The following is a 26,342-nucleotide window of genomic DNA, read 5'->3' as shown; positions in this document are numbered from 1 at the left end:
AAACAGTATCAGAGGGGTAGCCGTGTTAGTCTGAATCTGTAAAAAGCAACCGAGGGTCCTGTGGCACCTTTAAGACTAACAGAAGTATTGGGAGCATAAGCTTTCGTGGGTAAGAACCTCACTTCTTCAGATGCAAGAAGAAGTGAGGTTCTTACCCACGAAAGCTTATGCTCCCAATACTTCTGTTAGTCTTAAAGGTGCCACAGGACCCTCGGTTGCTTTTTACAGATTCAGACTAACACGGCTACCCCTCTGATACTGTTTTTCTTTAGCGTAGATAATAATTAGTATAATGCAGTTTGCTAGGGAACACTTTCTCATGTGTTGCTGCTTTAGGGATCAATCCTGCACTATTGAAGCCAATGTGAGTTTTACCATATACTTATTTGGGATCAGGAGCAGGCCCCTAATGGGTGAAACCACCATTTCTTTATTACATGTCAAAGATAGTGCAAAGCTTTTTAAGAAGCAAGGTAGAAAGTAAAATAAATCCAGAAGTCATTTCTCCAATATTTATCACCTAAACTGGTATTTCCTAATGCTGAAGCCAACAACAGTATTGCCGGAAGTCTGCATTTGGGAAATATTGACTTTTGATTTCCCAATGTCGTAGGGTTTTAGAACCCATCTTTGACTATAATCACATGGGAGTTTGTTAAAGCTCTAGTTTTAGTGACATCATACAGTTGGTTTACTATGTTGGGGTTTGGGGCTCCTTTTTTCCTTTAAGAGGCTGTGATCAGAAAAACATGGCTTGAATTTCGTTAGTAGTGTGACAATGAGAGAGATAAGTAGATATGACAGTTATGAATGATGTACTGTCATGCACTTCTGCATTCAGTCTCAGATAAATTGACACTGCTGTCAAACACAAGCTATGGAAAGTAGAGACCTCTGATGAACCTTCTAATATGGTAAATGGGAGTCTTAATTCTTCATTAACTGGAAAAAGGAGATTTGGCCATGTAATTTTCTCCTTGCTGCCTGTTTTAAAGATTCCAATAACCCAGCATTTACAGTTGACTAGGCAAGGATTGCTTTTTCCTGTGCTTGCGACATGCAGGCTGTGAAATCTAAGGAAGCGCCGCTTAAACACAGACTTATTGCCTTGGTTATCTTTAATGACTTTGAAATGTATTGGCCTCATTATGGAACAGTGCAGTTATCAATTCCTCTAATTAGGTGATGTGGTCCCATAAGAAATTTAACATTAAAGTGCAAAAATGAGTTAGCGGAATCAGTTGCTGGCAACCGGGGTGTCGGCACTGAATTTAAAGCAGCCAGCGCTCTTTTTCTGTGAGGATATTTGGCATCCATCTTATTCAAATTCAAATATGAAGAGTTATTTTAAAATTGATTTCTTTGGGCCTGTGCAAATAGCTGTTTATTTAGCTGAGTATTTCTTTTCTCATTGGACATGCATCGTGTGGTGCGTGGTTGGTTGGAACAAATGTAAACAGAAAATTAACTAGCATGTGAGAGCAAGGTCCATGCACTTATAGATCATACATATGTTGCATTTATAAAGTGCCTTTTAATCGGAAGATTTCAAAGCAATTTATAAGCATTAATTCATTAAAGCTCATCACACCCCAGTGGGGTTCTAGAGGTTCTTTAGGTATCAGTCTCAATTTAGAGATGGACAAATAGAAGTACAGTGCAGTGTGGTCATGCAGTGAGTCATAGGAGAGCTGGAAACGAAGCACAATTATCCTGGCTTAGTCATCTGCTCTACTCATTCCCTCCCCTTTTCTTCCATTCGTGGTTCCATTCCTCTTTTCCTCCATACAGTAAGTGCTGTTGGCAGCCAACTTATAACTGGCTTGCCTGGCCCAGTGCAAAAGGTTCAGCAGCTTCTTCACTTCTGCTTCAGAATGCATTAGGTCATGTTTAAGGAGGAATATAGTTTGATGTCCTTGTAGGTTCTGGTTTTGTATGTGTGTGTGTTTTGTTTTTGTTTTATGTATTTTTTTAGTATGGACATGTAAAAAAGCAAACAGGAAATGTTTTGGTTCTTGCTGGTCTGAATCATGACTGTACCGATTGTTTCCAGATGAAAGAGATCTCACATTGACATGAGCTTGTAAGTAAATTTGTCCCAAAGTGATGAAAATATCAATAGCTGTTTTCTGCATAGCCTTTTATCTGGTTGGTTGTTGGCTTACTACACCATCCTAGTTCAGTTAAATTACGTCCTCTTCAGGAAGGGAAAACGTTGAATGACATTAGTAGAGCCAGGCAAGAATGGTGGTGACTTGTTTTTCACTTCCTATTCCCCCAACCCCCCAAAACAGGAAATGGTTACTCGGGGCAGCCTGTCAGAAACTGTGATGGACGTGGTCAGGCCTCGTGGTCAGAGCTGGAGCCATCGTCCCTAGTGGGCACAGCCACAATCAGGAATCCAGAGCAGCATTGAGCAGGGGAGTCTGTTGCCACGCTCAGGCAGGAGTGAGTTCCAAGCCCTGGAATGGTGTTGAGCAGACTGAACTGCTGTTCTTCCTGTGACGCTTATATACCTGGTCTGGGAGTCCCCAGACCAGTTCCTGGCTTTTGGAATGGCTGGAGCCTAGCACAGGAGTGACTCCAGTGGTAGAGATGGAAATTGGTTATAGCACTAACCTAGCACTTAGGAGACTAAGTTCAAAGTCCCTGCTCTGCTACTGGCTGTGAGAAGGTTAGTTAGGGGACAGATTTTCAAAGACATTTAGGAACCTAGTGGATTTCAACAGGTTCGGCACTGTTGTAAACCCCGCCTATTTACATCTTTGGTCACCTGAATAACTTTGAAAATCTGGCCCTCAGCATCCATGTGCCTCAGTTCCTGCTCTGTAACATGGGCATAATAGTACTTCCCTCCCTCACAGGAGTGTTGAGAGGATAAATGCATTAAAGATTGTCAGGTGCTCAGATACTAGATTACTGGGGGGCCGAATAAGTACAAAGACACAGACCGATAGGAGTGACAGATGAGGAAAGAAGTTCAGCAGTTTTTTGGTCTCCCAGGGCTCTGCTCATGTTCTCAGCACCTTCTGTAATGGGAATTGAGAGTACAGGAATGGGCCCTGTTAATGTAATTTCAGAGATGAGTCTTGAGGTCAGGAATCTTATCCTTGAAGGTAGTTATGCGGGAGGCCAGCATGTAGAGCTGTGGGACTATTAGATGGATCCAACACCAATTCAATACTAAAGCAGAACATGAAAGAACGACTGTAATATAAAATGTGTACCAACGCCTTGTCCCTAATAGGCATGAAGATTTTGTTCTCAGTGCAGATGTGCATAATATTTGTGTCATGTCTGGGATTTCACTTGCATCCCAAGAGACTTAAAAAATAAGAAAAAGGTCATAATGCAAATTGCATTAAACTGTGGGATGATCAACCCTCCTACCTAAAAACTTTGGGCCAAATTGGACATACGCAGGAAAGCAAGATGCCCTCGGAGCTTCCTTCAGCTTCTAAAGGATGAAGCTGTACAGTTCTTTCAAAGTTGGCTAACCATGAATCCTTTGAACTGAAAGGAAGGGCGGGTGGAGAAAGGGGGGAAAAGAGCCATGCACAAATTTGCCGCCTTCTCACAAATGAATTTCAAAATGTTTCTTGTATTTAAGTGGTGCATTTATCAGGGATTTTGTGTTATGGTTGTTGATTGTTTTTGGCCTCAGGCAGCTCAGTGATGTGCATGAGAATTGGCAAGCTTGGTGCTTTCCAAGGGAATGAGATTTAAATAACACCCTTTCCAGGGACTGAGAATGTGGTCAGACAGTTAACCTTCTTGGTTTCATTGGGAAGGCTCAGGATTCTCCCCCTTCTGCTAGTCCTAAAGGCATGAAGTATCCTTGAGTTCTCTTCACCTTGCTCATTCGGCAGCAGCTAAGCAACAGATCATTCAGCATATATATTTCTCCCAGTTGCTCTGAGACGACAGAATGTTTGTTAAAAGAAGCTACATGTACACCTGTGCATATCTCTGATCTGGAAACTGTCAGAACAAGTAGGAGAATACAAGTGTGGGAGTGACTGCGCTAATAGATGTGGTAAGTTTCGGAGCATGCCCCATCTGAGCTGTTTCCAGAAACCTGAGCTGACTAAACAAGTTCTCATGCAGTTAATACAATTGTTCAGTTTCCCCTTCAGCCAAACTACTGCCTAAGTTGCCAACTAGGTATTACAGAAACCACTATTGGACATAACTATTCTATTCTTTATAGGCTCCTGTACTGCCCTCATCTCCCTAGTGTCTGAGCATCTTCCCAAAGTGCATTAAGTGACATGACAGACATCTCTCATGCATGGTTGGTTCTTTCTCTTACAATCTTCCTCCTGAGGAGAGGATATGTGCATTGTAGTGTTTTGTTTTGGTAGTAGGAGAGTGTGTGTGTGTGTGTGTGTGTGTGTTTATACACACACACACACATGCAGTGCCATTTGCTTATGTTAAGAAGGCAAAGTCAAAGAACTGTTCTTTGCACTTGGAGCAGAAGATGATGAGATTTGTAATGGTGGCTAGTTCCTGGAGGATTTCATTCCACAGCATTGGACAGGCCCCCTAAAAAAGATCTGTCTTCTGCCCAGATGAGCTGTATCCTTGTGGTGAACAGTGCACTGTGTCTGAGGAACAAATGGTCAACCACCTCTGAATGAAAAAGCTACGCTAGGTATCCTTCCCTAAAATTGTTTGTTCAGATCAGAGATTGCCCCTTTCCCTCTTTTTTTAAAAAGATGTCAATTTTAAGAGTAAAGTTTAATATACAATCACCGCTGTCTTCTTCAATGCAAGAAAAAGTGAAGTGAAAGGATGCGCATATTCAGTGGCAAGAGGAAGAGTGCAGACTAATATTACAAATCATTCAGGAATCAAAAAGATTACATAGGATCTGGCATTAAAAAATTAGGCCACAAATAGCCCTTGTCTGGGCATGGATCCCATACTTCACCTGAAGTTCTGGGTGAGATTCCCTCATTTATTGTTTCCAGAAGAGTGCACGTTTCCAAGCCACAAATCTCTATTCACACTTCCTCTTTATCTCTTCTAAATGATATCTTTGTATTGTTGTTATAGTTACTTCATGAAAATCAATAAAGATTTTGTCTGAAAACATTGATGTTTGCCCGTACATAGACTTAAAAAAAAGCCGTTCTAAAATGGCTGTGCTTTGCAATTCTACAAATCCTTAAATAAAACATCTTCTAAAACACGGCACTGTTGCTTTAATATCAGCTGCTGTTTCCTTGAATGGAGTTACCCAATCTTTCATCAAAGAAATGTATCTCCTATATCCCTGTCTTTAAAAACAGCAATTATGTGTAAATGCCTTCTGATTTATTTGAGCCAGGGCCACCGGCCAGTATGAGTCACCACAATTTATTGCTAACCGTCACTTTTACATGATAGGTTTGTAACAAATATCTGCCGCATATTGTTAAATTAATCTTCCATTTAAAATTAATGGAGTTAGACTCCCCAGGTTCAATGTAATTTCGTGTTCATGGGCAGGGAGTGATGTGAGCTGCATACAAAATGAGCCGAGGCCAAACGCCCTAATCTTTCATCACCTTGAACCTAGTGACTAGGACGCCTTCTCAGCACCAACTAATGAGATTGAGCTTGCTTCTCTCCTGAGGATGCCAGCTCAAAGAAGCTTTTCTGCTCAGATACTGCGGGCTTCGTCTTATTTTAATAATTCCTCAGATATGACAAGCCTGATGTTATGTATGAAGGAGCCAGACTTGAAAAAAGAGATGAAATGAATTTTATATCATTACTTCAAAACCAAGACCGGCTAAAGGAAGCATGTCACAGTTAAAAATGTAGTAAGCATTTTAGCTGTGAAATATTGGGCAAGTAAACAGGACTCATCCTTTCATTTATTATTATAATGCACCCTCACCTTAGATTTGTCTTGTGTAAATTTGGGGGGGGGGAGGAGGAGAGACCCATACATAAATTAGTCACAACAACATAGATGAAAGCAGGAGGTTGTCCAATAAGCATTTGAATGGCGACATCAAGGAGGAAAGCTTTAATTCCTAATGGAATATACCATGCTGTATTGCTGAACTCTATCATTTCTCTTTGTAGGCATTTGTAGAAAATGAGCCCCTCTTTATGGAATGCCGGACTGCAAATCTATCACATATTGTTTAAAAATGACTGAGTCAGATTGTGTCAGTGTCGGTTTCTGTTTCCTCTTAATTTATTTACTTTTTTAAATAATAAATTTGGTAATATTTCCAGTGCTTATGAATGTAAGAGACTCCCAGGGCTAGATATGTGCTTTCAGAGGCCTGTACAGCCATGTGTCACTGCCAATGCACCTTAATCCTCACTGGTAGTTATGCCTGCTGTCTTCAATATCCCAAGTGACTGCCAGATGTACTATGTGGTAACAGAGACAAGATATAGATGACATTTAGACGTTCTTGGGACTTGGAGCTCACTCAGAGAAGACAGGTTGAAACCACTGAGCCCCCACAGTTGTGTGTCAATTTCTAATATCTGATTTGATTCTATATTTATATATTTTAATATTTTTTCAAATGTCTGGTGAAAAATTGGATAATCTAGTTTCAAGGTAGCAGGATGTAGTATTGAGTGAATACCTTCAATTCACTATTCATACTCCACTGACTGGTAATTTCTCTCTAAATTACATCTGGGGTAATTTATCTGTGGCTATATTTGATTAGACCTGAACTTGGTTCTCTTCTCTCTTACACCAGTTGCAGCTTCCTTGACTTCTCTGGAATTACTCCTTTCTTTACACCAGCATATGTGATACTAGTATCACATCCCCTTCCTTCACTGTATTTTGATTTGAGAAAATCAGCATATATATCATTGCTAGGCAATATTGATAGCTCTTTTAATTTTGATTCTCTCCGTTGTTATGGGTTGTGCTTTTTTAGTTTTAAGAAATGGATTCTGCATGGCATGAAATGATCTTTAGAAACCCAGCACAAGGAACTGCAGCTCCCATTTAAGGTTGTCAGACCTCTGAAAATCAAGGCACATTTGTTTAGTATTCTGAATATAGACTTAGGAGCTAATTTTAGGCAGCCTGATGGTTGCGAAGCTAGCCTTTTTAAATGGTAACTGATGCACTCATGACTGCCTGGCTTTGTAGAGAGCCTGAAATGATTCTCTGGGAGCTGTGAATTGTCCCATTTGTCTCAATGAGGCATTACATCTGTATTCCAATTATAGCAATCAAAAGGTCAGCGTAGTTACCTCTTTCATGGATGATGAAAGCACATGAGAAAATAGGAGCAGCCATCTCATGGAGATCTGCAAATTCTACTGTGACTAAGGCTATGTCTACGCTAGCCCTTTTGTCAGTATAATTTATGTCGCTCCTGGGTGTGAAAAAAAACCTCTGAGTGACATAAATTACAGCGACAGAAGTGCTAGTGTGGAGAGCGCTATGTCGGTGGGAGCTGCTCTCCCGCTGACATGGCTACCACTGCTCATTGGAAGTGGTTTAATTACATTGACAGGAGAGATCTCTCCAGTTGGCATAGAGCGGCTACACAAGTGATCTTACCACCGTGCAGCTGCATCGGTAGAGCTATGCTGCTGTAAGCTCACTAGTGGCCTAGAATCGCACTTTGATGTCATGTGAGGGCAGAATGGGGGAAGGCCCTCCCACTATTTTAAATTCCATTTTGATCCCTGATTAATAGTTGAGCTGCCCAACAAGCCCGATTTATCAATTATTACTTAACCTAAGTTCTCTGTAATCAGAGATCTCAGGAGTTCTGAGCAGGGCCCAAAGTTTGCAAGATTTTGTTGCAATAATGAAATACTGCATCTTTATTCACTCTTGTTTCTGTGCTCCACAGTAAACTCCCCATTATAGTGTTTCTCTCTTGAATGCCTCGGGTCCATAAAAGAAACCAGACGAACCATTTTAAAGAAAACCACATTTTGACAAAAGGCAGCAATGAAATAGTGATTCCGCAAGCACCTATCACTCCTCAATTTATGGACCCGTACCCTGAATTAAAGTATGTAAGCTGGAAAGGAACATATAAACATAACCAGTTACCTTGCTACCAGTACAGCTAATGGGAAAACAAGCGGGAGGATAGGTGCATCAGTCTCTGCTATAGGAGGCAGATATTTTGATTGGCTGGGTTGCTGAATTTATGGGCTCATCCCTCCACCCAGCATGAACATTTCCAGGTAAGAGAGACAGGTTGGGTTTTTTTAATCCCCCCTTGCTCTATGGCTATAATTATCCACATCGAAGTAAGTGACAGTTCAGAGCCAAATCCTCAGCTGGTGTGGCTTTTTTGTCTGTTTATACCAGCTGAGATCTGGCCCTCAGTGTCTGACCCTAATAGAATCTCCGAAAAGTTTTCATTGGAACTCTTATGGGAGTGAGGTATCAAATATATCCGTACAGAGGTGTTTATGTAAATAGTGCCATGTGTCGGCACATACAAATATGTAACCCTGTTCAAGAGTGAGTCGTTTTTAATACAGTTCCTGTTTTAAACTGCAAATGGCTTCTTGAATACTGCTCTTCATAAGAATCAGGGGCAATGGTTGGGAAGCCATAATCTTGCCAGCATTCAAAAGCGGTCGGCTTGCTGCGTAGCAGCATGGGTATAGGCTGTGTTCAATTCCAGTACATCCAAGCAGCTTCCTGCTTTTGTGACAGGTTCCCTTCTATGGAAATAACATGGTGCATCTTAAGATTGGTTCTGCTGATTTGTGAAAGAAAGAAAAAAAGGGGGGGAAATAAATCAAGTTCCTTTTCTACTCTGTTTACTTACTATTCAGCTTCATACCAAGCTTTGCAGCAAGTGGCAGGGAAAAACATCGAGATATTTATAAACAAAAATCTGGTCTTCTGTCTTTTGATATAATCAGAGAGGCCAGAGTGCATGTTGAGAAAGAAGAGAGTTGTAAAGAACCATTGAAATAGATTTATTAGAGACTTCAATATGTGTTGAAGTCAGCAAAGCTGGAATAGGCTTTAAGGAAACACTATCAATTTCAGTGATAAGATTTAGATAGTGTTTTTCTTTTTAAAGCAAGATGAAACACTATCATATAGCTTGTCTTGTCTTTGTGGACATGTGATCGAGATGTAAGCGCCTCTGTCATTAACTGCTTTACATTCGGCTTGGTTACAATCAGGCCTCCTTGAATAGCAGAGGATGTGACTCTTTGCGTCGGAATTTTTCATTAGATGGGGTTTTCTTTGCATCTTAAAATTTACCCTGTCTCCTGGCTTTCTGGACTGTTGCCATCTTGCAAAACCAAAAGGTTGCCTGTTCTGACTCTTGTATCAATGCTGTGCTGGACTTTGTAGATGCCCTTGGAAGCTTTTTGGCTAACTTTCTTTAATAAAGAGACTATATTTGGGTAAATGAGGCTCTGAGTTTCAGCAACCAGAAGTGTAAAAACAGTTCCCTTCTATGCAGTCTAGTAGACTGGGAATAAAAATGACTGATGCCAGACCGTACTGGACCCTTTTGTTCAATTCAGCTATGATTATGGAGCCTATTAGCTGGAGTTACAACCTATTTAAGAGCAGTGCTTACCAGTAATGGGGGCCAAATGATTTTGGAAAGTTCAGATTTACTGGGCTCCCTGCAGAAATGAATTCAGCGCTGAACATATTGATGCAGGGGCTGAACGAGGCTGCTCCACTGGGACTCAGAGTTGTGTGCTTAGCTAGAAATGAGCGGGTAGTAGAATTAAAGATCAGATAGATGTGAGGCTCAAGGGCAGTCTAAACTCTGAAGTTCATCACAATGACTTAATCAGACGAAAATAAATGTTGCACTGACAGGAATCAATCCTGTGCACGACAGGAAATTTAGCTTGTTAAAATGGTGCTGTGTTTCTTATAAGTCCCTCTTTTGTAAGGCCTTGAAGTGGTTTAAAATAATTGTGCGGTGTTCAGTGGAGGCTGAGACAGCTTAATTTTGTCAATGTAGAAATTGACTCTCTGCTTGATAGTCCACTTTGGGTATAACCTGGCTGCAGTTCTGGCACTACGTATGCGTCAGCCTTTTGCATCATGGTGGGGAAAGGAATTGAGAGTCCATGGTATCTTCAAAGAAATACTTAAACTTTATGCTGGGGAAGATAGGATCCTTGGGACCCAGGCCCTGCATTTGCAGGGGACCCCAGTCAGATGAGCCAGATGCAAGCAGCATGGCACACAGCTAATTCCCGGCTAGATGGTCATTTGCTGCTATCGGGGTATTCAAACAGGAGAAGATACATCCCCGGTGCCCACTCCAGTGCCTCAAACCATGTAGTGACAAGAATCAAAAGGAGCAGGAACTTGCAGTGTCTGGGGGTTATGCAATTCCTACTTGGCCATTGACATAGGCACATGCAGCTGGCTTTTCCGGCAGAGGGCAAAGTTTTAAATTGTCTAGGTTCCATTCTAGTTTTGCCCCTCCCCTGAATGCACAGCAGCTTTTTCTCATTTCTGTCCCATCCCCAGGCTCTCCCAACCAGTGTCCCCCACCCACACACTCCCATTCACCTAGCTCCCTACTTCCACTCACCTGCCCTCGTCTTCCCTCAGCTCCCACAGAGGCTCCTAGCTACCCCTATCTTCCCCAAATCAACCCAGCTGTCCCCACATCTGCAAAACTATCCAGCTATCCCCTTGGACGCCTTCATAAACCTAGCTACCCCTGGTTTCCTCCAGCCACCTAGCTATCTGGATACCCCTGCAAGCCCCAGCTGTCCCTAGCTTTCCCCCAGCCACTGAACTTACCCTCCTCTCTTCCCCAACACCTCAAAGACCAAACCTCTCTTAGTTACCACCCAGCTTCCCCCAGTCTCCTCGTCTGACATCTCCCAGACATGCCTTTCTTCTGCCCAGACACCACTACTCAGCACCCACTTATTCCTGATAAACCCTTCACTGACTAATGACCCAGCTGCCAAGTTTTGTGCTACTCCATATCCTAACATTGCTACTGTTTAAGGCACAGTGTATTGACTTTAAACTGAAGTTTATCATCACATACACATTATGTGCAATTATGCAAATTATCTAATAAGCTCATTTACATATTTGCAAATCATTTGCATGGGATGATGCATGAAAATGTACACAAATTAGCAGCTATGCCTTCAAGTCAGTGGCAGAATGAGAAGTTCATTGGCTTATATATCCTGAGAACCCACAGACTTCATTGCGTCTAAATGGAGTTGCAGATATTCAGTGTTTGTGAAATTCAAGCCTCTGCTTCCCTTCTTATTCTCCTAGATCACAGTCCCTGTCCACATCATGCAAAGTGTTGTGTGTTGATTATTGCCCGCGTGGGAAACATTGGAGGGCATTTAGTGCATGTTTGATTTTTATTTAATTGTAGAGTTCAGAAATGGTAAACATCAGGACATGTACAGTTACCACAACTTATGACCCTAATCCTGCAAATGGATCTGGGCAGAGCTCTGCTGAAGCCAGTGGGAATCTGCCCACGCAGATCTGAGTGCTGCATCAGGACCCCAGGTTGCATATGAGAGAAAACATCTAATGAAGGATTTGAAATGGCTTGCTAAGGTCAGTTTCTGGGTTATAGTAATGGTTCCAAGTATGTGAACAAAAGCCATGTTCACCTTATGGCTTCATGAGATGTTTCTTACACTAGTCATATTTTCAGTCATATGAGTATATCCCCATTTTTAATAAACCCATCTATTCAAATCAAGAACTTCCAGGTTGTTGGCTTTAGGTAGCGAGGGGAAAAGAAAGAGAAACATTCAACCCGGAGTTTGCCCGATTCATGTGTCAAGTGGGGCGAAGCATGATTAAGTTTAAAGGTGGCGTGAAAGATTGTGATGGAAACTGCAATTTGATGCATGGATAATGGAGCAACTGGTTTTGCCTTTTAATGATAGCAATGGATGCAGAGCTGATAAGGAAATCCTGCCCAGATTAAAAACCAATATTATATGTCTGTATGCAAAGCACTTTGTATTTTTTAATTTCAAGTCCTGTACTATTCTGCAGCAAGTAAAAGAAACTGCAGCAAGGGGTTAGCATTGATTTATTTTGAAGGCAGGTGTTCTTCAGAATAGTAATGCAAAGGATTGACTCTTTTTTAGGATAGAGGGGAAAAATAAAAATCAGTATAACCATTAGAATCACCAAGAACTAACGCATTTGCAAGTCCTCCAACTGTAGCCCAGAAAAGAAAACTAAAGCAAAGGTTTGTCAATCAGATGGCAAAGACTTTGTCAGGTGGACCGCAAAGTGCAAGAAAACTGATCCCATTTGTAACATGAACACGATGGCACACGCTGCCCAGAGGAGGCAACCGAGAAGCAAGAAGCAACATCCTCCACCCCATCGTTATCCATTAAAAACCTTTTAATGACTGAAGCAGAGTAAACATTTGCAAGGATAAACATTGTTTTCCTGCTGTGCGACAATGTCTCCAGTATGAGAACAGCATCGTTCGGGCATATGTCTGTTCTAAATATCCCTGCAGATATTTTACAGGCATTGCCACCTCTTTAAACATTTATGCTATTAAAAATCAGGCCGATTGTTGACATAAACCTGTGATAGCAGCTGCATTGTAGACAGACGATGAATTTTTTATGTTATTGATGAGATGTTTATATCGTTTATGTACGGTCGTAAGGGAGGGATGTGAGAGCTGAATACTGACAATGACGGGAGAGAAGCTATGTAGAGTATTAGGTACCCATTAATCAACAACGTGTGCGCTCTCAAACGAAATACACAACTGCTGAATAAAGCTGAAGGGAAAACAAAACGAAAGTGGAATAGCTGATCAAAACTTAACATATCCCTGTAGGGATGAAGAGAGATATTTTGGTTCCACCTCCTAAAGTAGTCAAATTCAATGTCCGCATAAAGGCTAGGGGAAGGCTGGGTGCTGTTGGCAGATCGTGAAGGTGAGCAACTCTGGGGATAAGTTATAAACTCATAGGGCTCTTGGTCTTACGGAGTGAGAATGAAATAAAGTAAGGGACTTCCTAGAAAGAGGTCCCAGCTAAGCACCTGTTATCTGTCTCTGTTCTCTTGCTTTGAATGACTACCGTGACTCTGAGACCAAGGCCAGTTCTGCTGTCTCTTGTAGGCTTCTCCTTGCTGAAGCTTTTTTTTCAGTTGTCTTTCTCCCGACTTTCAAATTTCCCCCATAACTCACCGTGCTGGCAGCCGGGAGTTTTCTTTTCATATCCCACTTCCCATGCCAGATAGTGGGAGCAGAAAGGGAACCAACAGATACCTGTCCTGTTCCCAAAACAGGAACGGAGGTGTTCGAGAGGCAGGAATCGCAGCTTCGGTTACTGGATGGGGCCGTACAGCTTTAAAAAGGAGCATGATATCTCAGCTGGAGTGTTTGTTCATGCAGTGGCTCCCTGAATAAATGCCCACTGACAGATCTCTGGAGAGGTCTCAGAATGATCTAAAGCTACTTTCTACCCTGTGTTCCTTGATGGGAGAGAGCAAGGAACACCACTTGCCTTCCCGAGGGCTGAATTTTCTTATGGGTGCAACATCCTACTTGGTACGAAGTACGCTGTGAGAGTGTAAGTCACACCTCCCTGTACGGGATTGCTGAATTGAAAAACCAAAAAATGCTGCGCGAATTTGCTTTTCATGAAAGTTCCTGTGTGCAAAGGCTTGAAGAAGAGCAGTTCTTGATGTAATGACAGAGCACATACTGCTTGAGCAGTGGCCAGGCAAGGTTCCTGTGCCCCGATCCAGCAAAGCACTTAAGAGCCTGATTAATTTTCAGCATACGAATAATCCCATTGAAGTCAATGGAACTTGTCCTGTGCTTAAGTGCTTTGTTAGATCTAGACCCTTGTATTTCAACCTGATAGGATGGAGACTACCTGAAGTGGGGAGTGATAATCCCCATGTCAACTCTTGCTCTTTCTCCTCAGGCTGCTAACAGGGGACACATTTTCAAAGAGTCTTCTCAGTATTTGTAAGTGCATCCATTGACAAGCAGGCATTTATGTGCATAACTCAGGCACCTTAACACACAAACAGGTAGTAAAAGACACAAGTACACCTCTACCTCGATATAACGCTGTCCTCGGCAGCCAAAAAATCTTACCGCGTTATAGGTGAAACCGCATTATATCGAACTTGCTTTGATCCACCGGAGTGCGCAGCCCCGTCCCCCCGGGAGCACTGCTTTACCGCATTATATCCGAATTTGTGTTATATCAGGTCGTGTTATATAGAGGTAGAGGTGTACAAGGATAAATTGTTTCAGTAAACCACAGTGGTTGTGCAATGTGGACATCTGTACACTAAGACTGCAATCACCAAGTCACTTCATGGAGGCCTCTGAACAGCTGTCCAGTGGTGGTAATTGTTCATCACTACAGCCCTAGGCTGGATTTAAATCAGTGACCAAGAGGTGAAAGGCTCTGTATCCAGTTACTAGTCCATTGAGACAGATAGACCTCAACAGAAGGTCTATGAATTAATATAGCTCTATATTAATAATACATACACAAAAATATGTCACTAAGTCAAGCATTAAAAAGTTAGGAAATGCTGGTATTGAGGTTGTCTGTGAAACCTTAATTTGGCCCCGTTTTGTGTATATATATTGATAGTCTTTAATTACATGATCACGTGCTATTCAGCCTGAGGCAGACACCTGCCATGGGAAATTTAAGCCCAAACAGCGAAAGCTTGGCAAAGTTATAATCAAATGAACATTGGCTCTTCTAATGGGAAGTGTCTGACACCTTAATATTAGGTGGTGCTACCAGCCCCTCCTGCAATAATTCAAATTTGTCTATTTCATAATCCAGGCACTCTGACCCAAAAAACAAACCCTGCTTGTGTAGATGAGGGCAGAGTGTTTTGAGGAACCAATATGGCAGTGTCTGTTCCAGATGAACTAGAAACTGTTGCATTATTATTATTAATTATTTTGTTAGTTGGTTATTTAGCTGTATTACATTAATGCTGAGCGGCCCTCAGCAAAATTGGCACCTATTGTGTTAAGCATCATTCAAATGCATAATAAAAGACATTCCCTACCCTGAGAGACTTACAAGCTAAGGAAATAAAACAATGGTTGGATGGGGAAGCAGAAGCCCATAAAGAAGTAATTTGCCCAAGATCACACAGCACATCAGTGGCAGAGCTAGGAGTAAAAACCAGGTCTCATGTCTCTCAGTCCAATGCCTTATTCACTTCCTGTTTAGTCCGCTGCACATATTTTTTATAGCCTAATTTTCTTTTTTACTACCTAACTATTGGTACATATACAAACTATTTTTATTGGGGTTTAATAAAAACACATGTAATATTTTCTAATAGTGTAATAGAACTTTTTTCAGAATTAATTGTATTCTATATTTAGAACAAATTTCCAAGTTATCAGCTGTCATCACTACAAAGAATGAGTCATCTCTCTGTAAGTGTTTTTGTTTTTTAAAAATTGTAAAGAAAAAAATAAGCACTGCCCTTCAAAGAGAACTGGCAAGCTGCCATCTTAATTTTCTAAGAAGAGAGCAGGTCGGGACCAGTCAATCAAAACTAGTCAATTTCTCGGACGGCAGTTCAGGTACAGCAAAATAAAAATCCTTCCTGGGGAGAGCTAAGGCATTCATCAAAAAAGGTAGAGTGGTCTTTTGTAGGTCTTTGGTAGCCATAGTTCCTTCCAAATAAAGTTCACAGTGAGTGCTTCCTTAGCAAAATCTTTGATTATGTTCCGTTTGCATTTCAAATAGGGTGTCCATACAGAAAATCTGAAATAGCAGAAGAGGAATGAATTCTCCAATAATAAGTTTTTTTTCTGTCTTATCGATTGTTTAAATGCTGAAATATTCTATCATTTTACTTAGGAGGACACAAGCAACTATGTAGAACCTTGTAATTCCATAGTAAGCATTGATTATATAATTACATAATATATACTTTGAAATGTACATATGTGGGTAATACAGGCTGTTCGTATTTTCAGAACTACACTGTAAATCTTAAAACTGCAAACTACATGGAATTTAAGTTGGAAATAAAATTGGTAACTTCACAAACTCTATTATTGCACCATGTTACCTTTGAGAGCCTGTAATTACTTTGTAGTTACATGGTATTTTTCATATAATAACCAAGCAGCGAAAGTTTATGGATTTGCCTCATTCTTCACTGTAGTTGTTGTTTTTCTTTAACCCAAACATGTTCTTTGAGTGTTAACCAGGATGTTAGCTTTTTAATATTTTTTTTGTGAGTCTAAAAAGTGTCTGTCTTTACATCTGTCAAGAAAAAACAAACTCAAATGCTCCATTTGATGCAGTACTTTCCCTTATACCAATACTGTGGCTCCCAAGTGATTTTTTTCTCCAGGCTTCCAATGCCAATACACATTCTAATATAGTGGTAGTCTCTATAGGCTGCATCCATTGTTTTTTTTTCTTGAATGTAGGTGTCCATCAAAATGAGATAGTGATACATCCAGGCATAATGCAAGCAGGCGCTATACAAGCTTTCCTCCACCTGTACTTAATGAGCCAGCGAATCTCAGTTGTGACTTCCAGTACACTTCTACCCCGATATAACGCGACCCGATATAACATGAATTTGGATATAACGAAGTAAAGCCGCACTCCGGGGGGGCGGGGCTGCGCGCTCCAGCGGATCAAATCAAGTTTGATATAACGCGGTTTCACCTATAACACAGTAAGATTTTTTGGCTCCCGAGGACAGTGTTATATAGAGGTAGCACTATGCCAGTTGTCAGCCTCTGCTAAATGGAGATGGCCAGCCATGTTGAATCAGACCCGTGGTTTTAGTACAGAAATAAACATCAGCAAAGACATTTTGAGAGTTGTCAGATTGTTTTGTTTGTGGCTGATTTCCAAAGGTGATGTGCTAGTCCACTGAATTCTTACCTTATCTACACTGCCCTTTGATTTTCTGTTCCTTAACATTTTCTCCCTTCGCTTTTCTCTTCCCCACCCCCCACCCTTTCTTCTGTTCAGTACAGCGTTAGGGTCAGCTTATTTTTGGACCCAATCTGAACATGCAAATTTGAATAGCCTTTCCACTCCAACCTTCTGCATTTAAACCCTTTTGAACTATAGCCCATTTCAAATGGAATGGATGAGAGACTGGGTCATCCTTCCATTTTAGGAAATGTCAGTCATTTTTTACAGAAAGTTGATGAAGAGTAGAAATGGTAAATATACAATATATTAAGATATTATCTGTGTTATATAATACATTACTAAATCCACACCTTTATATCTGTATATGGATAGATAAATAGATGCATGTAGACAGGCTAGAAATGTTTGGATTTAACAGCAAACTGGTAACCATGACACCAGTTCGTTCTCTGTGTGTGTGTGTGTGTGTGTGTGTGTGTGTGTGTATATATATATATATATATATATATATATATATATAATATAAAATAATTTATGGAGAAGACTCTTAAAACTGAATGTAAGATCTGAGCTACAGGATTGAGATCTTGGAAAACCAAAGGATGCAAGGGCACAGAAAAATGCCACAACAAAGATGATGGTCACCCATCAGTCTCTGGAATCTCTGCACTGAAGTCACAGCTGTTGTTCATCTTCGTGCTGACTTGTAATGAGGGGTCTCCATTTGAGTTCCTTTACCTTTAAATCTGTATCTTCTGAGTTTTCGAATCTTTCACAGTAGACTTATTAGCTGTTGTAAAACAAAGAGGATGCGGGAGAAGACAAAAGGGAGAAAATGGAGGAGATTGAGAAGGAACAGAAGGAAGACAACAGTGTGAGGGAGAAGGAGGAAGAAGATAAGAAATGGTTCAATGAAGAAAGATGTGACGGAGAATGATAGGGGAGAAAAAGACAGGAATAGAGATTTTGAGAGTGTGTGTAAAATAGGAGTCTGGTGGGTAGTTTCCAGAAAAAGTGGTGTAAATCAATAGTGAGTAAATTAATAAGACAATTCTGCAAATGGGACTCAGCCATTTAAGCCACGCATAATAATTCAGGGTACACCTTTCAATCTATTAAAGATGTAAAGCAGGGTGCTGACACTTTGGAAAATGGAACATATGAACAAAAGGAGGGACATATATTAAGGGGGGAAGGGATGTAAAACCAATTGTAAATAGTGTTAACCCCTGTACTCAGGTCCACAGCATACTCAGATATTTTGGTGGAAAGACTAGACAAAACACAAGCCTACTCTTCTAAGTCAAAGATCATTGCTTGTGATCCACGGAAAACTGGCTGGTGTTGTGGTGCTGCCCCTTCTCTTTGATTCCAGATGTTAAATCGCATCAAAAGACCATTAAAATATATCAAGTACTTCCTTAGTATTACTACCTCTTATGAGCACTTACAGTCCTTGCCACACTCCTCATCTGTACCTCCTCCCAAACAGTGGGTTCATATGGATGAAGAAGGGGCAATGCTCAATGGGAATGGCCAGCAGGCTGATAGCTTTCAATCTTAGGTTTTGCTACCACCCCTGCTCCCACATTGCAAGGGATATTCAGCTGCAGTGCTGGAGCAGAGGAACCAAAAGGCACTGGGAGTATTTCCTATTATCGTTTGTATTGCAGTAGTACCTGGAAGTCATGCCCAAGCATGATTCTGCATTGTGCTAAGCACTAAGAGATAGCCCCAGCCCTAAAGAACTTACCTTCTGTATAGACCAGGTAGACAACAGGTGGAAGAAAGGAAGTCTAGGGAAGGAGTTGGCCAAGAGTCACGGCAGAGCATCCCCCAGGGGCAAGGGGCCAAAGAGGAATAAAACAATTGTTTATATGGAGAGAAGCACTCTGATCCACTCGATCCCACAAGGTCTATCCAACAGAAAAATCTCAGGGTGATCAGCACCTCCCCCAGGTCAGAGATCCATTATCAGATCAGCCCTGAGCACATAAGCGATGAATTTCAGTAAAGGAGCAAAAAAACAGATGTGCACAACTTGGCAGTTTATGGCTAAAGTAAAATAAAAAGCCTGCTCATCCCATAGATATACACCGAAAGCTGAGAGATACAGAAAGTCAGTGAACCTTGTTATTAAATAGAACATGGTGTTGGAAAACTCAAGCCAGAGAACTGATGTGTGCTGGCGGGTGGCGTGAGGGGGAAGTAGAATCTTCCTCACAGCACTAAAAACAAGAAAACAAATATTCAAAACAAACATATAGATGCACATAATTCATGCCAGTGTCACACATTAGTCTATGGAGTGAACAACAGTGACCTGAAAAGTACTGATATTCAGTACAATTCTCAATGGGCCAGATTCTGCCTGTACTCAAGTTTGTACTTTACCCTGCCTGTGAGTGGCCATGTTGAAACCAATTAAGGAACTATTCTAGGATAAACTAAGATAATACCAGGGGTCATCCGATAATAGAGGTAATTATTTGAACAGAGATTGGTTGATTTTTTCAGAGATGTTGAATGCTTTCCATTTCTAATGGAATCAGTGGAAAATTTGGGTGTCAACATCTTTATAAAATCAGTCATTGATCCTTAAATTCTGGACATTTTTCAGTTTTCTGTTGTTTTTTCTTGGATGAATTAGGTCACTGTTACATTTAGTTACCATAAATAAGTTATGCTATGGTAACTTTTGGTGAAATAGTATGAGTTCTAAATTTCTGGCTGGTTGGGGTTTTGATTTTTGTTGATTTCATGCCAGGTACATCATATGCACAAACACACGAGACATTGATTTCAGGTCAATTAGCGCCACTCTCTGAGACCATTTAACCCTAGAATTAGATCTGATAAGTTAATTTCTTCTTGCATCCCTGGAATATGGCAAACTCATTGCATAGTGTGCGTTTTAAATACATTGGTCACTAAGCCTCTGTAAAGGATCAAACTTAGTAGGCAGTCTACACTAATTTCTGACAATTGTTCTGCTCTTTTGGATTGTAAAAGCATTGACAGAATACCAGCTGGCCCAGTTGATAAAACCTTTCACTTTGGGGTTCTCTAAGTTCAGATCTTTCCCCATGGTTTTAAGAAAAATGAATGTGTTGCAAAGATATTTATTTGGTTTCCTTCTCTTGAAATATGAAATTAGAGTGTGAACTAGATTTTCATTTTCCTCACTAGAATGTAATACACAATCCAGGCCTCTTGTCATCCATAAATATTTTCCTAAAGGAAATAAAGAAAGTGATGAAAGATAATGTGAAAGGGGAAGCCTTAGCTGCTGATTGGGGACACCTGGATTTTGTCTGTAGTGATAGTTCCTTTCTCTAGTGCCAATTGGACTCTGCGTGGGGAAAACAGCATTAGTATCTAATATTTCTGGGAATTAGGTATCACTTACCATGACTCGAGCTCTTGTGCAGCGTTAAATGTTCCTTATTGAAGTTCATGTTGGCACAAAATATGTCCTGTTGCACTGTGTAACTTCAGAATGAAATATAATGAAACTGTTTACAAATGGAAATTCAGCTGATCCTTCCAGGGCTGGATGGTTAAAGCCTTTACTGATCAAAAACATGGGACATGAAGCCTTCTTATATATTTCAGTGAGGGAAATGTGGAGTCTTAAAATGTTAGGTGCCCCTTCCTGGATCCCAGAAATTGCTTTTGCATTTTCAGAGCATGAAGTTGCAAGATTTCGGGGTCATTTCATTACTGACAGGACCATGATTAGTGGATCTGTTTTTTACTGTGGATATGTTAACACTGAGGGAAAAAGTGTGTTCTTACACACTGATTGGATAACTTGTTTAAAATAGCAGCGAAGACACAGCACTTGAGCTTGTAACTGGGGTCTGCAGCTTGTGTTAGAACCTATGGAAGGCCTGGGACTGAATTCAAATTGCTAACGCAAATTAAAAGCTTCAACTGCTGGGTCTTCACTCTTACCTAATCCAAGTTAAGAACACACTTTTTTTGTAGTGTTAGGCATACCCTGTGTCTTAATCTAATTGCACACCTTGATTTCTGTAGGAAAAACTGTTTAAACCAAATTTCAAAATGCCAAATTATTTTAAAACATTTATTCTGCTCTTGGAAATGATTCACGATTGGAAAAATATCAATTTTGTAACATACACTTGGTAAGATCGTGACTTTCCAAGTTCTGTTGGTTGTGAAAGTTTGGAATAACCCACACAATTAACAGTGGAAACTGGATGTTGCAACTTGTAATCGGTCTCTAAAATGATTTGTTATGGCACTTGAGCGATGTCTGGGGCAGGTTTTTCGGTTATGTTTTTAAATTAACAAGAAGAAATAACTTATCAAGTAAGTATAGTATTGCTGCTCCTTTGAAGTAACTCGGTTATATTCTCTGTTTGACTCTCTTAAGCAGCTTTCTTATTTCAGTGGATTTGTCTACATGGTACTTTAGTGTGTGTGCACACACTGGCTAGCATGTAAATTTTAGTCCACACTAGCATGTTGCGCCCTAACTGGCTTGTGTGGACCCTGCTGGTGTGCACTAAAAGTTCCTTATGTTAGGATAATATAGTCCTGTTTCAAACAGTACCACATTACTGTGCACTGGGGAGCTTTTAGTTCACGCCAATAGGGTCCATGTGGGTCAGTTTGTGTGCAACACACTAGTGCATTCTGGTACGGAATGAGCACTTGGTAGAGACACTCTGTATGTGAGAGAGTCATGAGGAAGCATGACACTGCATAGTGTGCTGGAAGATGTGTGGCAACTTTTAACTTTCTCCTGAAGCTTAACTCTTCATAGCACAAACACTACAGCACTGAAACTTATGCCCGGTAATGACTCAGGGGAGTTTAAGTCTATTGAACTGATCGTGCTGCTGTAGGAAAGGAATCATAGCTCAGTGCAAACAGCAGCCAGGAAAGAAAATAATTAAATAAAACTCAGATTGAATTGATCCTGTCCAGTTAGCCTAAAAATATCAGGCATTAATGGAATGCTTCCTGCAGTCAATAACTGTACCAGGCAATGGGTCCTTGGAGCAAACTTGGTTTGCCAGAGCTTTGCAATTTCCTCTTCCTGTGAACTCGATTCCTGTTGGCTCTTAGAGATGCAACCCTTCCATAAGTCTGAACCTCAAAGCCAGTGGAAGAGTCCTGAATGCACATTTTTAGGGTTCTCATTTTAAGAAATGAGACCAGTTTTAAAAACCCACCTAAGACTAGAAAGAGTCAATGGGAGCAATTGTTAAGTTTGGCAACTTTGCATACTGTGGAGCTTTTGTCTTGAGTGTGTTTTTATATATTGGAAGATTATAGTTGATATTTCCCAAGGTCACCTTGAGTGCAAAGTAAACAGTGTAAGATAGTAGTGGTCTTTCACAATCTGTCTGTTACTGTTTTCTGTTCTATTCAGGTTCTTATACTGAGCTTGTCACCGTAGCATCTGAATGCCTTCCAGTAGTGCATTAAGCAACATGACTGACAGGAAAAGGTCATTTGGGAGTCAGCATGTCAATTGTTGAAGCTAGTGTACAATTATGATGATTCCCAGATCCTTGATTCTCGTCCTGTGAATGAAGTGCTGCTGCTGTTTAGCATGACTCAGAATTTGTTGGAGTCCATAAGTCTTCATGGTCAAATCAGGTTCATGGGCCTTTCTTGTGGCCTGGGATCTGGAAGGTTTCTGACTACTGTTCTATTGGAATGATGGTCTGTCCAAGACAATGGTGGGATTGTGATATCCTCCATTTTATCATCTAGGCTGAAGATAGGATCCGGGGTGTGACTGGCTGTGCAGGTTGGTCAAGAAAGGGCTTGTGTAAGTCCTAGAGAGGCAAAGGAGGAGATGTGTTTCTGAGCTTTTGCATCTGTGGCCGCCTTGATATCTCCTAGTATTTTACCACCATCATTGACAAGGTAACAGTGACCTCGTTTATGAATCCTTTAGCCTATGGAGGTCTGTCAATGAGTATAAAACTTTAGCTTTGACTCTGGTTTCTATTGTCAAATTGATTAATTTGAATTAAGTTGTTTTACCAGAGGTACCACTCTTTGATTTGATGTTTGCAGAGAAGATGAATGAAGTGCTGCCTGCCTTCTTATCTTGTCAGGCTTTTTTGTTGTGCTGAGTATCCTGGAGGACAAAGTAGGCTAGTGCACCTTCTCAGCGAGGCTCTATCAGGTTAGTTACTGGCAGGTCTTGTGTTATTCAGTATCAACTTTAGGTCATGTCACTTGGGGCAGCCTGCCTCTGTCCCTTGCCTAGGTAATGGTTCTGTGCAGAGGATAGGTGTCAGATATCTGGAATCCAGTTTATGTCTCTTTTTCTATTCCCTTGGGTTATTCTTCCCAATTTGATCTGTGACAGATTATGAAGTGGATCCTTGGGATGATCCAAGTGGAGAAATGGTTGTCTAGTTTCCCAAATAGCACGGGGAAAGTGGGTTGTTGTGACACCCCTGTTGCTCTTGCCTACTTTGAGGAGGAGATGGAGAGGATGGGAGGTGGCACTTATCTAAGTTAGAGCTCTAAAGTGGCCTCCAGACCAGAGGATGGCAGCAAAGGCTGCAGGAGCCGGGCTCGGGCCCAGGGCTCCTTCCTAGACAACAGAGTTGTTTGGCATGCTCATTCCTGCTGGTGGTTCTTGGGTTGGGGGCGGAGTCACAGCCTCACTTTCACTTTTAGAAAACTCTCATCTGTTTCCAAATTTTCAAAAATGAAAAGTAAACAGACATCCCTCCCTTCTGAGTCCACAGTGGGGGGAAGAAGAGAAAGTGCTCTCAGAATACAGACACTCACCAGGTTACGCAAATCCGACTTATGGAAATCCGGACTTTAGGGTGTGTAAGCTTTTTGGCATAACTGTCAGAGATACATTCCCAACTTACGCAAAATTCGTAAGTCGGGGAGCTTCTGTATTCCTTTGCAATTATGGGATCTGTTAGTTTATTTAGAAAAGAAAAAACAGTTGTACTTAAGAATACAATGGACTGTTTCTTACCATAACAGAACAACTCTGTTGTTTACATAGTTGTTTAAAAAGAGGTTGTCAGGTGAAAACCTGAAATTTCCTTTCTTGTCGCAGTGGCTCTCAACCAGGGGTACGCAGTGGTCTTCCAGGGGGTACATCAACTCCACTAGATATTTGCCTAATTTTACAACAGGCTACATAAAAAGCACTAGTGAAGTCAGTCCAAACTAAAATTTCATGCAGACAATGACTTGTTTATACTGCTTTATATACTATACGCTGAAATGTAAGTACAATATTTATATTCCAAAAGATTTATTTTATAATTATGTAGTAAAATGAGAAAGTAAGCAATTTTTCAGTAATTAGTGTGCTGTGACAGTTTTATAGTTTTATGTATGATTTTGTAAGCAAGTAGTTTTTAAGTAAGGTGAAACTTAGAAGTACACAGGACAAATCAGACTCCTGAAAGGGGTACAGTAGTCAAGAAAGGTTGAGAACCACTGACATATGGTACTCATTACACCTTACTGAAACTGAAATAATTATAAATATACAATTGAACTTCACTCTGCTGTTTGTACGCCTTTTGCATTTCTCCAAGTTTCTTTGTGGGAGAGTCCACTTATTATTATTTAATTTATTATTATTACTGCAGTAGTTTCTAGTCAGATCTCATTATGCACTCAGTTGGTACTATACAGACAAGTAATAACTGGCAGTCCCTGCCACAAAGAATTTACAATATAAAAGACTGATTTAACATTTTAGCACTGCAGAACTGAATAGGGATGAAATTCATAATTTTTTTTTTATAGAATGAAACAAATTACTCTTAATCCTCTAGAATTTAACAGGGAATAATACTCTTGCCACTGTGGGTTTTTTTGTTTTTGTTTTTTTTAAGTCATCTTGTAAAATTCTATAGCAGGGATATAATTCTCTATTAAATTATATAAGATGATTTAAGAAATCTACAGAAAGGTATATCCTTGTCTGTTAATTTTTATGTGTGTTTTCCATAAGGTTTAGACCCTGAGAAATAGACACCATCTCCATTTTAATATTTGTCCATTTCTAGATAAATGCACAGTTGGATTTTCATGGACTGTACAAGGCCTCCGTTTTTCTTGCAGGGGAATTATTTCTTTAAAACAAAACCTGTTCCCATTGAAATTGTATACATATATAATTTCTAGTAGTCTTAATTTTCAAAATCTTAAATTTGGGGCTACATTTTTCGAGTGTCCTGTTAAGACCAAGGACCATATCCTATTTTTCTTTCACTAGTTGCTCTGAACTAGTAGTTGCTACACTAGTAGTTGCTGCTTGAATGAGTAATATGAGCAGCATTTGGTCCCATATCTACAAAAGGTGGCAATAGCACCTCCTCCATCTCAGCATTCAAAAAGTGACTATGCCCTGCTTCATTAAAGCCCTAATTCAGCAAGCTACATAAGCACATGTCTAACTTTAAACCCATGAATAGGCCCACTGGCTTCAGAAGAACTATTCAGGTGCTTAATTTTATGTGTTTGTGAGCAGTAGTTAAATATCACAGACCTCATCCAGTCTGCCAGATGCCTTGGTAACAGAAACATCCTTTTCATTTGTATAGATCGGTACAAAAATATTGTTTATGCTAATTATACATATATATGTGAAATATAGCCATTTGTATAATTGCATTTTCTTTGTGTTTGCATAGAAGTTATAGCATAGCTGGAAGATGATGGCAATTATAATTTATTATGCTGTAATTGTTACCTAAATGTTTTTGAATAAGCAAAAATCACATCTGTTTAAGAATAAGTTGCACAGCAAGAGAATTCCCTTTGAAATGAATGCTGTGTTCTCAAATTCTGTAACAGTACACATAAAACAACATATTTATTTCCCCACTGAGTCCATTACATTCCCAAGTCAAACTGCATCCTCTCTTCCCTTCCCATATTAAACCCTTTGATTTAATGGAGGTTTTAACTACAGGTTCTTTAGGGAATTTTCAGTAGGCTTTGCGCAGATTAGGTTATTGGAAAGTATAGTTATTTGCTTGTAAAGTGGCAGTTCTGTGTCAAAATTGATTTTCTCTGGTGCTGCAATAGTAAAGCAGATAAGTTTCTGCTTTGCATCCAAAATACCCCGATATTCCTGCCATGATGATTTTCTTTTGCTTCCTACCCCAGCCCTTCAGTTATAGATTGGCTTTGAAATGTAAAGGAGATGACTGCCTACTGCACAGCAGATCTTCATACTAGCTATTAATATTATGACTCTGTTCTTCTGTTAATTTACAGTGATGGCAAGTAGTACGTTGGGGGTGGGAGAGGTCAAATCCTGCAATTCTGACCACCACCTCCAAGAGGGTGAGCGCACTCATATCCCTCTGTAGTCCCACATTGGGAGTTATAGGTATTCCACATGCTGCAGAATTAAGTCCAATGTGTTTTTCTGTATGGACAGGATAGGGAAAGTGAATTAATAATATTCAGTATTT

The 26,342-nt window shown here is 40.4% G+C and overlaps 1 protein-coding gene across 5 annotated transcripts in view; it reads left to right on the top strand.

Annotated features, from left to right (window-relative positions):
- The window catches only part of AUTS2 (activator of transcription and developmental regulator AUTS2), a 980,988-nt gene that overhangs the window by 561,066 nt on the left and 393,580 nt on the right, over positions 1-26,342 (top strand). The gene's annotated exons all lie outside the window — the stretch shown is intronic.

This window comes from Trachemys scripta, chromosome 18, assembly GCF_013100865.1.
Source record: "Trachemys scripta elegans isolate TJP31775 chromosome 18, CAS_Tse_1.0, whole genome shotgun sequence".
Taxonomy (NCBI): domain Eukaryota; kingdom Metazoa; phylum Chordata; order Testudines; family Emydidae; genus Trachemys; species Trachemys scripta.
The sequence above is the reverse complement of the archived record's forward strand: the minus strand, read 5'-3'. Positions and strand labels throughout refer to the sequence as shown.